At 47.5% G+C, this 14,995-nt stretch overlaps 1 protein-coding gene and 1 non-coding gene across 2 annotated transcripts in view; one reads left to right on the top strand and one right to left on the bottom strand.

Moving 5' to 3' along the window:
• The window catches only part of auts2a (activator of transcription and developmental regulator AUTS2 a), a 174,366-nt gene that overhangs the window by 47,452 nt on the left and 111,919 nt on the right, over positions 1–14,995 (top strand). The gene's annotated exons all lie outside the window — the stretch shown is intronic.
• On the bottom strand, positions 1,565–1,640 carry trnaa-cgc. Its single transcript has one exon. It is a non-coding gene; the product is annotated as a tRNA-Ala (tRNA).

Raw genomic sequence — 14,995 nt, forward strand, 5'->3', positions numbered from 1 at the left:
GGCAGAATGTGCATAATATATCTCTATCCCTCTGGTGTTTCTAAGGGAGAGAAGGCTCTGGACCAATGCTACGTTTGAGGAATGGTATCCAGTTGTTATAATTGTAACCTGCCACTCTCGTGTTTGTCTGTTCTGATCTCTGACTGTTCAGTATCTTGGCATGTCCTCCCGACGTGAAAGGCGCTTTACAAATGTAATTTTGTTGTTGTTGTATAAGGTTTGTTGCTGAGAAAGTAAGTGCAAAGTTCCATGCCCCAAATCTCATGCCTTGAATGGAGGATGTGTGGCCTGCCTTGGCCTTGGCTGGGGTGCTGATGCCTGGGCAATCTTGGGATGAGGTCTCCCCAGTATTGCACCTCACTGTGTCTGAGGTATCCACGCCAACACACAAACATTTAACAGATAACGTGTGGCTATTCTGTTAAATGATTTGACAGTAACGGTGTCAGTTGGGCCAAAGGCAATTACACTGGTTCTGGTCATCACTTTGACATCTCTCAGGAAACCATCAGAGATTACTGTGGCTCTGTCCTCCACAGCCATAATTGCACAGAGACTGCGTGACAACAGCCGACTGCAGAAGTCACTCCCATTCCACCCCCTATCGATTTTTCATTTCAGATCTTTGATGAAAAGATTCCCACAATTCTGTTACTGCAGAAACCCCACCGTCTTCCCTGAGTAGTCTGACGCCAGTAAATCAGATCTCACAGCAGCCTGTCTAATCCTGCATCGCTCTCACCCTGTGACATCTCACCATCTCTATCACTGGCTGTCGCTGCTATCTGTGTTTAGACCCTTATTTATCAGAATAATTTGAAGCTTTGCAGCTTTATGTACTACAAAGTTTTTCATTTTAATTCCGGGAATGTTTATAATAAGAAGATTCTGTCCATTTAACATAAGATTTCTCGAAGCATTTTCCGGAATTTCCTGTGATGTGTAGTGACTGTATTTTGTACGTGTACCCAGCAGCCCATTTCACACAAACAACCATGCAATAATTGTTTTCCGGGGGATTGTTGGTCAGGACACCAGGAAAAACTCTGTAACTCCCTTTTTAGGAGTAGATGCCACGAGATTTTTAACTTCCAGCTTCACAGGCAGATGGGGCCTTGGTGTAACTTGGATAAAAATGATTGGATAAACCCAGGCTTTGTAGCAATGAAAAGCGTAGTCTCCGCAGGGCTGCTGTCGAGGTGCATAAGAAATCTGAATAAGGTTGTCTGATCTGCCAGAACGGCAGGACCAGGGCACGGGTTTAGGGTAAATAACAATAATCCTCCCATTTGATGTAGAGCTTTTCACGTCTTCGAGATGTCTCAAAGCGTTTCACAGAATATACTGTAAAGTGAATTGACTGTATATTTATTTGTGGGCAAAATGCAGCGCAGCCACTTGCGCACAGCAGTGTCCCACAAACAGTTGTGGATTGAGCGACCAAATTATTGTTTTTAAGGATTATTACCCCCGGAAAAGCGATCCACTAATTGACTAACAAACGGCTTCCTACTTACTGCCAGGTAAACAGAGGCATGTGGAGTAAGGAAACTTGCCCAACATTTTGCCCTGCTGGGAATCGAACCCAGGTCCTCTCGCTTGCGAGGCGAGCGCTCTAACCGCTGAGCTACAGGACTGCACAACAGAAATGCCATGAAAGATTTCTTTCATGAGGGATTGTGTTCCCAGGAGTCATTGGGACCCCGAGGACGGGCTGGTTTAGGTGCCTGTCCTCAGGGCCCCAGTGACTGGGGTTCTGGGGAGACTGAGGCGTGAGGCTAGTGAAAAGGTTTCAGGTGAGCGGCCAAAGTGATTAACATGCTCAGCTTCAGGTTTCCCAATGCCACTGGTGCACGGAGTAGAGAGAAGGAGAATTGCAGTTCTATTGCATTGCTTGCAGGCTCTCTCCTCCCAGTCACACTAAGTAATGAGTAATAAAGCTACAATCAAAACAGAGCCACCATTTCTCTAATTGCAATTAACTGCGCTGTCTGCCCTCAGACCCTTTCCCAGGAAACTTTATCTTCATATTCTCCGCTCGACCCAGCTCTGCTGCATTGTGCTGCTGCTGGTTAAGGTTTAGTAGGAGGAGATAATCTATCACAGAGCACTCTGAGGTTGAGAGGGCTGTTCGTCTTTGTAGCTATATTCAGGACCTCTGGAACGGTGCAGAATTCGATTTTACACACGGCACCAGACACAGGGTGTTGAGGGACCCATCATTTTCTGGAAATTTCTGTTGTGAAGTATTCCTGGTCGAGACATGTCTTTGCTTTATGTAGAAGTGAAACTTGTATCAAACCCCCCCAAAACGACTTTTATTTCCACAGTCAAGGCAGCGGATCCCTGGCAACTCCAGCAAACTAGCTTTGGCTAAATGCATATAAAGCTGCCTTCCTCACCAACTCTACATTTGGTGAAGTGCCATCAGTGGCAAGATCAGAGCCAGTGCCATCTCCTGACGGGATGAAGAAGAAAGAGCCGATGACCTCATGGGTGGGCCTTCCTTCCTGTGCACACGAGATGGGGTGGTGGGGGGAGCCTGGGAGTGAGTGTGTTTGAGGGGTGGCGGGGAGCTGGGAGTGGAGAGAGTGTGTTGGGTGGGGTGGGGGGTGTTGAAGGATTGTAAGGTGCTGGTGAACAGATTTCTGCTGATGTGTGTGTGACTCAACTGTCAGAAGTGTCCCCTGACACCCCCGGTTCAATGTCAAGTCACTGAAATTGTAAGTGGATGAAGCTGTTGCCAAGCCCCGGCTTCGGGTATCACTTCTCTGTTACTGGGTTACAAACAGCCCCTGTACCTGATAGCTCAGGATAAGGAGCTGTCTGCTGCCACTCTGCTTGGAAACCAGGCTACAGTTTAACCAGGTTTGTAGAGTTGTGGCCACATGATACACGTTCTTTGGCTTTAGTTAACTAGCCTTAAGGGTTTGCTTCCGTCACAAGATATCCCTCGTGTGATCATTCTCAGCTTCCATAGTCTCTGCTTGTCACTTCTGTTGTGTTCATGTTGTACACTATGTGGCCCCTAACTTGGGGGTTGAATCAACAAAGCCTTGCATTTACACAGTGCCCTTCACGTGGGGCAGTGTCCCAGAGCACTTCACAGTGACAGAGTCTGACCCCGAGCCAGGGGGAGAGGGAGGGGAAAGGTGACCATAAGCACGATCAAAAAGAAAGGTCTTTGAAGGTGGGGAGGGAGGGGGCAAGACGGAGGGGTTTGAGGGAGAGAGTTCCAGAGTTTCGGGGCATAGTGGTGGAAGGCATGGCCACCGATGGTAAAATGGAGGGCACGAGGGACAAATAGGAGACCGGAGCCAGCCGAGCAGAGACAGTGGGTGGGGGGTAAGCAAATCGGAGTAGGTAGGTAAGTGCGAGGGAATGAAGTGATTTGAAAACAAGTGAGAGAATCCGTTCGCTGATTGGGAGCCAGTGGAGCCTGACAAGGACTGGTGTGAATCTTTGTGTCGCAATATTTTATCCATTGTTACAAGTCGCATTAATTTACAAGATTAGATTTCTCACGTGGCAAAATCACTGTAGTCTTTTACACAGTCTTTATAAGTCATTTCAGTGGATTCATTTCTCAGTTTCCTTTTTATCAAATCAACAATATTATTTGAAGAACAGATGAAATTACACAGCTTCATGTTTAGTTTGGAGCAATTTTCATAAAGTACCATACAGCCCAAGGATTTACAGAATATTATCACAGATTCATTTCCCTTTGGTCACAGGAGAATTTACAGATGGCTGCAAAGATTCCGATTCTAACTAAAAACAGCGAACAGTAATAGACAATAATAATCAGTGCATATTATATTCGCATTTAATAATAATCCTTCCTTTTGATACAACGTCTTTCACATCAGGACCCCGCAAAACACTTACTGTAAAGTGTAGTGACTGTGTTTTGTGGGTGGGCACAGCAGCCAATTTGTGCACAGCAATGTCAAAGCCGTGAAGTGAATGAGTTTGATGTGGGGAGGCGTTGGCCGGGTCACCAGGAGAATCCCTTCTTTTCTCTGTACTCTCACAGATAGCTATTGAACCAAAGTATTCTAATCATCCTTGTATGAAACTTTTTTTTCCTTCTTGTGATGATCTTTAGTTTTTGCCCTTTTAATTGTGTTTACGGTTATCTCTCCCCTCTCTGTCCCCCTGGCTCGGTGTCAGACCCCACCACTGTCGAGCACTTTAGGACGCTACCCTGTGTGAGCGATGTTATATAATAAGCTGTAGTTGTTGTAATCCAAGAAAATAGTCCCTCTGGTTAACAACCCCTCATGCCCATTCCCTGGGCTGTTTGTACAGTACTGGCCCATCTTATTGTTCATTGAGTCTATTTCCAAATGACACATCCCACATGTCCTCGACATTGATGATGTGTGAGCTGCCCCCATGGCGTCTCCTGATTGCTTGTACACGGGAAACTCAATTACCAGAGTTGCCGTTGTTGCTGCCAGACTGGGAGATTGTTGGCTGATAATGAAACCAGGGCCAGAGCGAGTGCTCAGTGCCACAGGCTGGTCGTAATAAGATACAGTATCAGCGTTGTCCTTGTTTTATATTACCATTAATGGGGGGGGAGAAGCGAAGCATTTTATATCAAGGCAACAGCCAATTTTCAAGGGACTTGATTGTTTTATTTGATTAGAGGCTTGTTCTGGTTAGAACGTTTCCAGACTGACTACAGGAATGTTAGCCTAAACTCCACGCTGCTGCATATTAACATGGAGTATCGTCATCTCCGAGGAGCAGAGGAAGCGTGTGTCATTGATGTCATCTCACTGAGATTGGCAGGGAGGGACAGGAGTGGTTGAGAATAGCCTATATTACAGGCACCGATCGCACTCACACTGCTCACCCACTCCTTACCCACTGCTCAGTGCCACATTGCCCCTGCCCTTTAGCAAACAGCAGCCCATTTCCAAGCACCGTCTCCAAATGCAGCTTTTGTCTTTTTTTACCACAGTCAAGTTCGTGGGACATTTTAGATTTAAAAGCAATTTTAAGTGTGAAACTCGGTGGATGTCTCCACAGAACTGATCGTACGGGCAACGCTGGCAACTCACCAACGTTTGTGCAGTGTGATTGTTTCCCTCTTGGTGCTGAGGTCAGGAGGGGGGGTGGTGGGGGTCCTGATGATGATCGCTGCTGCCTGATGGTCAGCAAGTGGCATCAATTCCAAGTGAAAGCTGACTGGAATGTTTTCTGTTTGCTCACGTCGTGACCGAGCTCCCAAACTGTGGCTGCTTATCCCAGAGCCAGCTGTCACTCCCCATTGCAGCCATCCAAGCCGGTATCTCTCCATTCCCCACTGGGCCGAGTGCTCGCAGCAAACAAAGAACTTCACACAAAGTCAAAGGGGTTAAAAACATGCGAAATAAATGTTACCCCAAAACATTCACACTTTAATTAAGGAAGGGTTTATGGAGAGTGCAGGGTGATGGCGAGATCAGCTCTGTGTGTGTGTTGCATGTGCCCGTGAGCATCTGAAGTAGCCGGGGGGGTGAGTGGGGGAGAGAAATGTGACACAGTCCAATGTATGTGTGTGAGTGGGGTGGGGGGGAGGAAACTGTAGTCGTGGAAGCGAGCAGCAGCTTGGTGGGATTTGTGGAGATTAACCTATCAGTGGCCTTTTACTGAGAGGATCAGCCTGGTCAGGAAGAGGGGAATTAGCCGGGGAAAAGGAGCATCTGTTTCAGTTTCGTGCGATTAGTTTATATCCTGCGACTTGGGATCAGGGCTGTGTTCGAGGACATGCACTGGATTTCAGAGTGAGAGAGAAAGAGAGAGTGTGTGTGAGTGTGTGTGTGTGTGATCTGAGCTGCTGGGTCTAAAATGTCACCTCGTTTATCTTACAAAACAATCTCTTTTAAATACATTGAGTGCACAAAGTGCCAACTTATTCAAAATCACCGGAACATTTTCTGAGGAGAACATCTGCATGAGATTCTCATCACATCTGCTCTCTGCCATACGTCTCTGCAAAAGCAATTTACTTTGGAACATGTAAGAGCACAAGGTGACGTGCGACAAGAAAAGGGCTATTTCTTTCACAGCCACACCATACCTACCCTCTGTGGACCACATTTCATCCACTCGATCTCCTGGGAAGAGCCTGTAATCCAGGCCTGAGAATGATATTATTGGAAGCCTCCATTATCAGGTTTCCAATAGCCATTGTAATCTCTCTATGTGAAATACGCTTTGGAAAGTGGAGTAAAACCAATATAGAGTTGGTAAAAGAAACAGAGGGGGGGGTGAGGAGAATTTTTTTTCACACAGCGAGTTGTTGGGATCTGGAATGCATTGCCTGAAAGGCTGGTGGAAGCCAATTCGACAACAACTTTTAAGAGAAGTAGATAATTATTTGGAGAGAACACGTTTGCAGGGCTATGGGGAGAGAGTGGGGGAGTGGGATTGATTTGGTTAGCTCTTTTCAAAGAGCTGGCACAGACACGATGGGCCAAATGGCCTATGATTCTATGAACACTAACCTCATATTCCTGATGGTAGAAAGAGGGAATTTTTCTGCCCAATGCTGTTCAGCCTTTCTGTCTCTGCTGTTCCTACCTTTTAAATGAATCCCACTTTCCATCTCTCTCTCTCATTAAACATTTTTAATGCTCAGTCCCTTATCAGGTTATCTTTTGAATGATTCTGCTGATCCAGGCTCAACAGTGTAAGTCCGAACAACACTGAGTGAAGAAATGCTTCCTATCTCCTGCCTTAATTTTCTTAACAATCTTGAGATTTTGTCCCCTTATTGTTGACTCCCATCCGAAAAAAATAGTCCTTTCCTTCCATCCTAACATATCCTTCAGTATCTTAAGTACCTCAATCTCCTCTGCTCCTGTGGAAAAAGCCCCAATTTAGCCCATTATCTCATACCTGGTGTCATCCTAGTGAATGGTGAAGGAAGAAATATTGGAGCAGAGGTACCGACTGAAATGAATAAATCTACACTGGCCTTGATGGTTTCTGGATGGGGAGAGAGATGTTATCAGTGGAGGGAATGAGCCAGAGTTGAATAGCAGAGCAGAGATCTGTGTGATTGGAGATTATTCTGTAGCTCTAACCTGATTGACTTAGGGATCAAGGAGCTATATTGTGCAGTTGTCAATTCTATTCATAAATCAAACTACTCTGTACCGAGCCATCATAATGAAGAAGAGACCAAACGGTTATTCACAAGAACAGACCATTTCCCACATGTATTGTGTTTGACATTCTGTAAGACCTAGAAAAAAAATTCCCAGTTTGAGCAAAAAACGTAGCCGGGAGTCAAAGGTTTGAGATGTCTTTCTGTGGAAAATCATAACAGCCTGGAAATAAAGATCTTTGTCAGCTCTCTTCTGGCTGAATCCCTCATGTGTGTATACACACACACAGATGAAAAGCAGTCACTTAAAACAGACGAGATACGATCTAATCGACTGTCTCCTCGTCCATTTACCACTTGCAAAATTCCAGGCAACTCACAGCCCAGGTCCCGGAGGTAAAGCACAACTCACCCCTTTGTACACATCATTTCCTGGAGAACGCAGTATACATTTCCCCAACTAAACCCTTCCTGACAGCTTTGTTATCTGCTCAACCGGTCTGCAAAGCCCCAGAGAGGCGAGTGAGACGCTGCTGCAAGGCAAATCAAAGGGAGTCCATCCAAGTGAATGCCAGTGGAGCTGTGAGGAATGGGATGTTATTTGCAGGCGAAGAGTTTCCTTAGAGTATCGGCTGCCTGTTATGTCTGTTCCACACTCAGGGCTTCTTGTTGTAAAGAAGTATGGTCTCAGCCGAGTACTGATTGATTGTAAAGCATTTGGGAAAGTTGTTTGTTATTGAAGGGGATTGGTGAGTGTTTGAATGTTGCTTACGTACCATTGCCAGACTGGATGTTTAGCTGCTTGTGCTTAACCACTGGTACAATGACTGCTGTAATCCTGGACCAATTGGTTTTGCTTCCCAGACCCTCTCTTGGTGCTGGGAATGACTTAGTGTTTGTTTTGTGTTCCAGGAACACCCACCTCACTGCTTTCAACTCAACCCAGCCAGGTTCCAGGCTCACACCAAACCTGTGTGTGAATAAGGCTTGGAGGGGAATCATGGGCAATTTCTGCAAAAGGAATCATGTCATATGCTCTTTCCTGTGAAATCTGGGCTCCAGGATTTTGCGTACAATGGATACTGCTTCAAAAATGATTGCAAGGCCATTTTTTTCTATTGCTACACAAGTCCCCGATCCATCACATTGCCAGCCCAGGTCTGCCCCATATTCAAAGGATTAATCTCAGGAAGTGCAAAAAGGTCTCAATTCCCCCTGTGGTCACTGAGTGAAACTGGCCTTTGTTATTTTATTATTCCACTCTTTTTTTGCTTCAATCAATGTTAGAATGTGAATTGGAAGTTGTGTTGGATTGAATGCTAGGTATTGCATTCCTTTCCCTGGAAACACCAGGGAAAGACTCCAAACTGCGTGAGACTCTTTTGTTGGAAACACAAAGCAAAATTCTAGAGTTTGAAGGTTTAAATAGTGGATGTGATGTGATCATTAGCCCTGGTATTAAGGAGGAGTCCTGTGAGGACCACTAAAATGCTGCAAAACTGGAAACAATGCTGGCCTCCAGCTGTCTGGCAACAGCAGTGGTAACCACTGTTTCACAATGTCTTTAGAAACGTTGTTGGTATGTGTGTGTGGATATGTGTTTGTGTGTGTGTCGGTGTGTGTAGTGTGTTGTATGTGTGTGGGCAGGGAGGTGAGAGTTTAGTAGAGCTATCTGGGATCAATATTTTAGAGTTTGCTGTTTTTGGGTTACAGTAGACTGACCAAGTGGCCTTTCCGTTTCCATACTTTCTTAAAGCAGTGCAATTCTGGAACGTTTTAACCTGGAACGTTTTGTAACAAGTACACAGTCATTACACTTTACAGTAAATTGTTGACGTGTTTGAATGTGAGGATTACTATAATAACTTATTTTACCCACTGATGGCGTTCAGTACACGGGTGGACCATTGCATACACACAGGTGAAACAAAAACATAAGTTGCTGGGAACACTCAGCAGATCAGGCAGCATCTATGGAGAAAGGAAGTGAGTCAATGTTTCACATAGATGAGGCTCAATGAAGCCCACTCACTGCTCCCCAGCAGCTCCTCGCTGTCTCAGCCTCAGGTAGGCCAGACATTGGCTGTTGTGCCTGTCCATCACCGCAATCTCAACTCCAAAGCTCAAATTCAAGATCCTGGCTGCCAGATATTCTCCCCCCGACAGGAAGACACCATCAAAATTGTTTTAAAATCATAATAATCCTGGCATTTAACATAGCGCCTTATCACATCTTCTAGATGTCTCAAGCGCTTCACAGGATACACTGTAAAGTGAATTGACTGTATATTTGTGGGCGAAACATGGCATAGCATTGCACACAGTAGCGTCCCACAAACAGTCCTGGATTGAAGTGACCAAATTATTATTGGCTTTTATTTTTTGAAGGAATAACAGAAAAGCGATCTGCCAATCGTTAACAACCCAGTTCCTACTTACTGCTCGGTAAACAAGTGTGTGGAGTAAGGAAACTTGTCCAACATTTCGCCCTGCCAGGAATAGAACCCAGGGCTCCAACCACTGAGCTACAGGACTCCACATTTTATGTACAAAAAGGACTAGAAAGAGATGTGAAGAAATGTCTGTTGCCCCTGGGGTTTAGTTAGTTCCCCATTATCTAAACTGAATCCTTTCTGACCACCAACTGAATATGTGTCAGGGTTAGCTTTATTCACGTGGTGCCTGTGAACATGGGCTGGAACTGGGAGCCAGGACCGACCGTAGACAATTGGATGATGTCTTCAGGGAAGAATCCCCTATTTCCTGAGTTACTGTACAGCTCATTAGTGCAACTCTCTCAGGTGCCAGGACACGTGGAGCCCATTTTAATAGAATCTTCGTTCTCCTATAAATCTTAACTCGAGGGATTATAATAGATTACAGGGAGACATTTCTGACAATGACCACAATACCCTATGCTGTGTTGTGGCTGCCGTGGTGGAATCCTGGGTACAAAGTTTTAAAGGAAGATTATTTTAAAATGTGTGCAGTGCTGTGATGTGGTTGTAAGAATATTGTCAGAAGAGATATTTGCAAGATAGAAAAGTTCGGGGTATTTTTTTTTCGGGGTTCTGTGGTATATCAGGGTCCGTGATATATTCGGGTTTCTTCGGGTTATACTAGGGTCTGTGATCCGTCCTCTCGAGGACTGGAGCACTGTCTGAGCACAGCTGTTCTGGGCATGCATTTGAACAGGTTTTGATTGTCCTCTCTCGAACCCTCCACCTTGTCCCTTCACACTCTGCCACAGTGGTAGACACCATCGGGTGTCCAACAGCACCCACCCTTACTGCCCCTTCCCCCACTCTCACTGCAAGACCCACCGACCCTCACCCACAGGAGCCAACCTTTCCTCCCTCACCCACATCCCCGCTCAACCTGTCTGCCCAACCCCTTGCCCATCTCCCCCACACCCGGGCCCTCACCATCTTGGACATCACCATCACCGACAAAGCCATCTCGGACCAACACTTCGTCTCCCTCAACACCTCCGTACCCCTTCCCCTTTCTCAACCCTCCACCATCATATACTGTCCATGGAAAAAAATTTCCTCCCTCTCCACTGCCCTGGAGTCATCTGAACTTCTACACCTCTGACCCTCACTGACCGATCTCCCCTGCTCACACTCCTTTCTGCACAACTCCCTCTCTTCCATTCTGGACTCCCTTGCTCCCCTCACCTCCCGAACTGCCTCATACTCCCATAAATCCTCCTGGTACACCAGTCATCTCCGTTACCCACGACACAAGTGCGAGCTGCCGAACGCACCTGGACCAAATCCAAACTAATGGTCCATTGGCAGATTTGTCTTCAGCACAACAAGACCTACCGCTGCACTCTTGCCTCCGCCAAATCGTCCGTCTACTCCAAGGTTATCTTGGAGGCAAAGGACAACCCCAGGCTTCTCTTTTCCACCACAAACCGACTCCTCCATCCACCTTCCCATACCTCACCCATCTTCTCCTCAAACTCCAACTGTGAGGAGATGCTGGACTTCCTCGAATCTAAAATCGATGGGATACGTTCAGCCTCCTCAGCCCCGTCCACAGCCACCCCCACATCACCTCTCCCTCATGAACACCCCCCACCCTTCCCCCCCCATACTCCTTTGACCCTATCTCTCCCTCCTCCCTCACCGCCATCGTTCGCAAACTCAAACCCACCACCTACTCCCTCGATCCCATCCCCACCTCTCTCCTCATCTCCAAGCTCCACCTTCTGGCCCCTCTCCTATCCGATGTCATCAACCTCTCCTTGTCCACCGGTTCAGTTCCCATCCCCCTAAAACCAGCCATCATCACTCCCATCCTGAAAAAACCTTCCCTGGACCCATCCCTCCTCTCCAGCTACTGCCCCATCTCTAACCTCCCATTCCTCTCCAAGGTCCTGGAACGAGTCGTGGCCTCCCAGCTCCACTCCTTTCTCTCCTGCCATTTCCTCTTTGAACCCCTCCAATCCGGCTTCCACACTACCCACAGCACAGAAACAGCCCTGCTCACAGTCACTAGTGACATTCTGAACATCTGTGATCAGGGCTCCCTCTGCCTCCTTGTCCTCCTCGACCTCTCTGCTGCCTTCGACACTCGACCACTCCATCCTCATACACCGCCTCTCCTCTTTACTTAATCTTCACGAACCTGCCCTTGCCTGGATCGATTCCTATCTCTCTCACCGTCTCCACTTTGTTGCCTCTAACGGTTTCTCCTCCAACCTCCACTGTCCCATTTGGTGTCCCCCAGGGCTCTGTCCTTGGCCCTCTCCTCTTTAATATCTACATGCTCCCCCTTGGTGACATCATCCGCAGAATGGGGTCAATGCGAATGACACCCAACTCTATCTTTCTACTTCCACCCTCAACTGCAGGACCACTGCTGTCCTGACAGACTGAATTTCCTAAGGTTGAATGTGAACAAGACGAGGCTCCTGATTGGCTCGCGCCAGCGCCTCCGCACCTCAGACTGTGGCAGCATCACCCTCCATGGTTGAACACTTCAACTCACCGCCAGTCAGGAACCTGGGGGTCTTGTTCGACCCTCAACTGTCTTTTCTTCCCCACATCCAAGCCATGACCCGCTCTGCCTTCCCTCACCTCCGTAACATCGCCCGACTCCGCCGCTACCTCACCCCTCAGGCGCTGAAACTCTTGTTCATGCCTTCATCATCTCCAGGCTCGACTATGCAAACGTCCTGCTTGTCGGCCTTCCCAACTCCTCCCTCCACAGACTGCAGATAAGCCAGAACTCTGCAACCCGTGTCCTCTCCCGCACCAAACTCCGTGACCCCATCTCCCCCACTCTCGCCCGACTCCATTGGCTCCCTATCCTTCAGAGGATCCAGTTCAAGATCCTGGTCCTCCCCTACAAAGCCCTTCATGGCCTCGCTCCACCCTATCTCTGCGACCTCCTAACCCCCTACCAACCCGCCTGCTCCCTCCGCTCAGCCGGCTCTGGCTGCTCCACGTCCCCCGACCCACCCGCCCCATCATTGGCGGGAGAGCCTTAAGCCACTCTGCCCCCAACCTCTGGAATTCCATCTCCCCACCACTCCGCCTCGCCCCCTCCTTAGCCTCCTTCAGGTCCTGCCTCAAAACCCTCCTCTTCGACCGTGCCATCGGCCACTGCCCTTCCCCTCCCCTCCCTTCTCCCCCACTGACCCCAGCTCGATGTCCTCCCAACGTGAAAGGCGCTATACACATGTAATCTTGTGTTGTTGTTGTCGTTTTCAAGTGTTGCCTGAAGGCCTCTCCATTTCCCCTCCCACCCCCCCCCCCCCAGCTCAGGCTCCCAATCCGTCATTGTGAAGCACTTTGAGCTGTTTGTTTGAGCCTTCCATCTCTGCTCAGGTCAATTCTGTGGCTTACAGTATAAATGCTATTTCACTACAGCTCCCCTCACATGTCGACAACAGCTTTGACGTTTTGATCTTAAATGGAACAGCAGCATCTGAGCCGCTCCCGAGACCTAAAGGTTTTTATGTTGGGGCCAACGGTGCAGCTCTTTAAGATGATGAATTGTTTCCTTTGGCTAAAGCCTTCTCTTAAATTAGCATTATAAAAGCCTGTAGTTTGTGAGCATTAAACATTCCCTGGAGCAGAGGCCAGTATCATATGAAGAAATGTTGCACAGAAACCGTCTTTCTTTCATTTGCCTTTGGGGCTGATTAAGAATCTGTTTTTACTGAGAGAATGTAAGATGTTGAGAGATGGAGAGGACAAGATACTGTAGTGGATAGGCCTATATACATGCAGACCCTGGACCAGCAGTTGCTAAATGCCCCCTTCCTACCGCGCCCACCCCCCCAACCCCCCACCCCCCCCACTTATCTTGAACATTAAACAAATTTTGTTGGAATTTAAAGTGAATCAACTCAAACCTGGAGATCAAAATGTTTGCTGGTCCTGTGGAGCTGTCAACTCTGGGATTCTGACCATTGGAGCCCTGTCTGTTGGCTCAAAAGTCTCCATCTGTTGGTGTTTGACGGTGGCGGGGGCTGGCGTGTCTTTGGCGGGGGCTGGCGTGTCTTTGGCGGGGGCTGGCGTGTCTTTGGCGGGGGCTGGCATGTGTTTGGCGGGGGCTGGCGTGTGTTTGGCGGTGACAGCAGCAGCTCTTACGGAGCTCCCCCTGTGACCGAATCTTCTCAGATTTACTCTTTCAATGTTGCAAATGAAATTCCCTGGACGTGGCCCTCTAATCATCCTTACCAGATGGGGCTTGTGCTCAATTTTGAATCCACAGGAAATTTAATGGTTATTGTTTCTGTTTAAATAGGAGATTATTGCATTTTAATAGGTTCTCTTTGGGATTTGGCACAACAATGGAGCTGCATGAATCACAGGCAGTGGCTGGTGCTGGGTGCTGGGGAAAATCAAGTTACTGAGTGTGACAAGCTGCTTTCCCCCCTCCTCTCCCCGTAGCCACTCGCAGTGTATTTACCACCAAATTAAGTTTGCGCCGTGGGGATAATATGTTTATCCTGCCGTAGGGGAGAGCGTTTGTGTGTGGATTTTCATTAAAATGACACATCTGTTCAGCAATTTCACCGACTCGTTCTGCTGAAAGTTTTATCAGCTAATTTTAATTATTCACTCCAGTGGCTTGGATACAGGATTCATCATGTTGAATTAATACGTTCTGTGTGAATTTCAAAAAAGAGGGGAAGCAATCATGAAATTGAATTATCACGCAGCGAGGATTAAATTCCGTTGGTTTCGATTCTTTAATGAGGACACGGCTGGAGTCTTTTGTTTCAAAGGTATTATTATAGAGCCAGCATCGCTGCAGGCAGGCAGGCAGACAGACAGACAGACAGACAGAGAGGCTGCCCTCCTGATCTAGGTGAAGGATATGGCACAACATTATAGGCTTTGTCTGGAGACGTTTATGAATAATGGATTCATTGTTTTTTTGCACATTCAAATTGTTTAGTGATCACAGTCGCCTCGCTGTTGTGACGGGGTCTCTGTCGTGACGGGGTCTCTACACATATTTAGTGGGATAGTCACAGACCCCCACAACACCGCCCACTGTGACCTATAGGTCTGTATCAGGAAGGTTGAGAGCAAATGGTCAAACAGGTTCGTCATTGAATATTTCCAGACCCCGGCCCCCCACACACGCCCCCCAACACCCACCTCCTGATGTGAAAGGTGCCTGATGTGAAACATGTAAGTTTGTTATTGTTTTGTTTGGGGTGGGGAGGGGAATAGTGAAAGATTATTCCTGTTGCTGAGTAATGAGGGTGTAAACTCTGGTTTGCTGTTGAGAGTTAGTGGGTTGGTCGGAAAAAAATGTTATTCACATCGGGTAGAGGCTCAGGCCACCACATCTCAAAGTGAATTGCATGGAGGTTTTAAGAGATGAAAAGGTGAGGGGTTGGGGATTAGTGGA

This window comes from Callorhinchus milii, unplaced genomic scaffold (assembly GCF_018977255.1).
Source record: "Callorhinchus milii isolate IMCB2004 unplaced genomic scaffold, IMCB_Cmil_1.0 Scaffold10, whole genome shotgun sequence".
NCBI lineage: Eukaryota > Metazoa > Chordata > Chondrichthyes > Chimaeriformes > Callorhinchidae > Callorhinchus > Callorhinchus milii.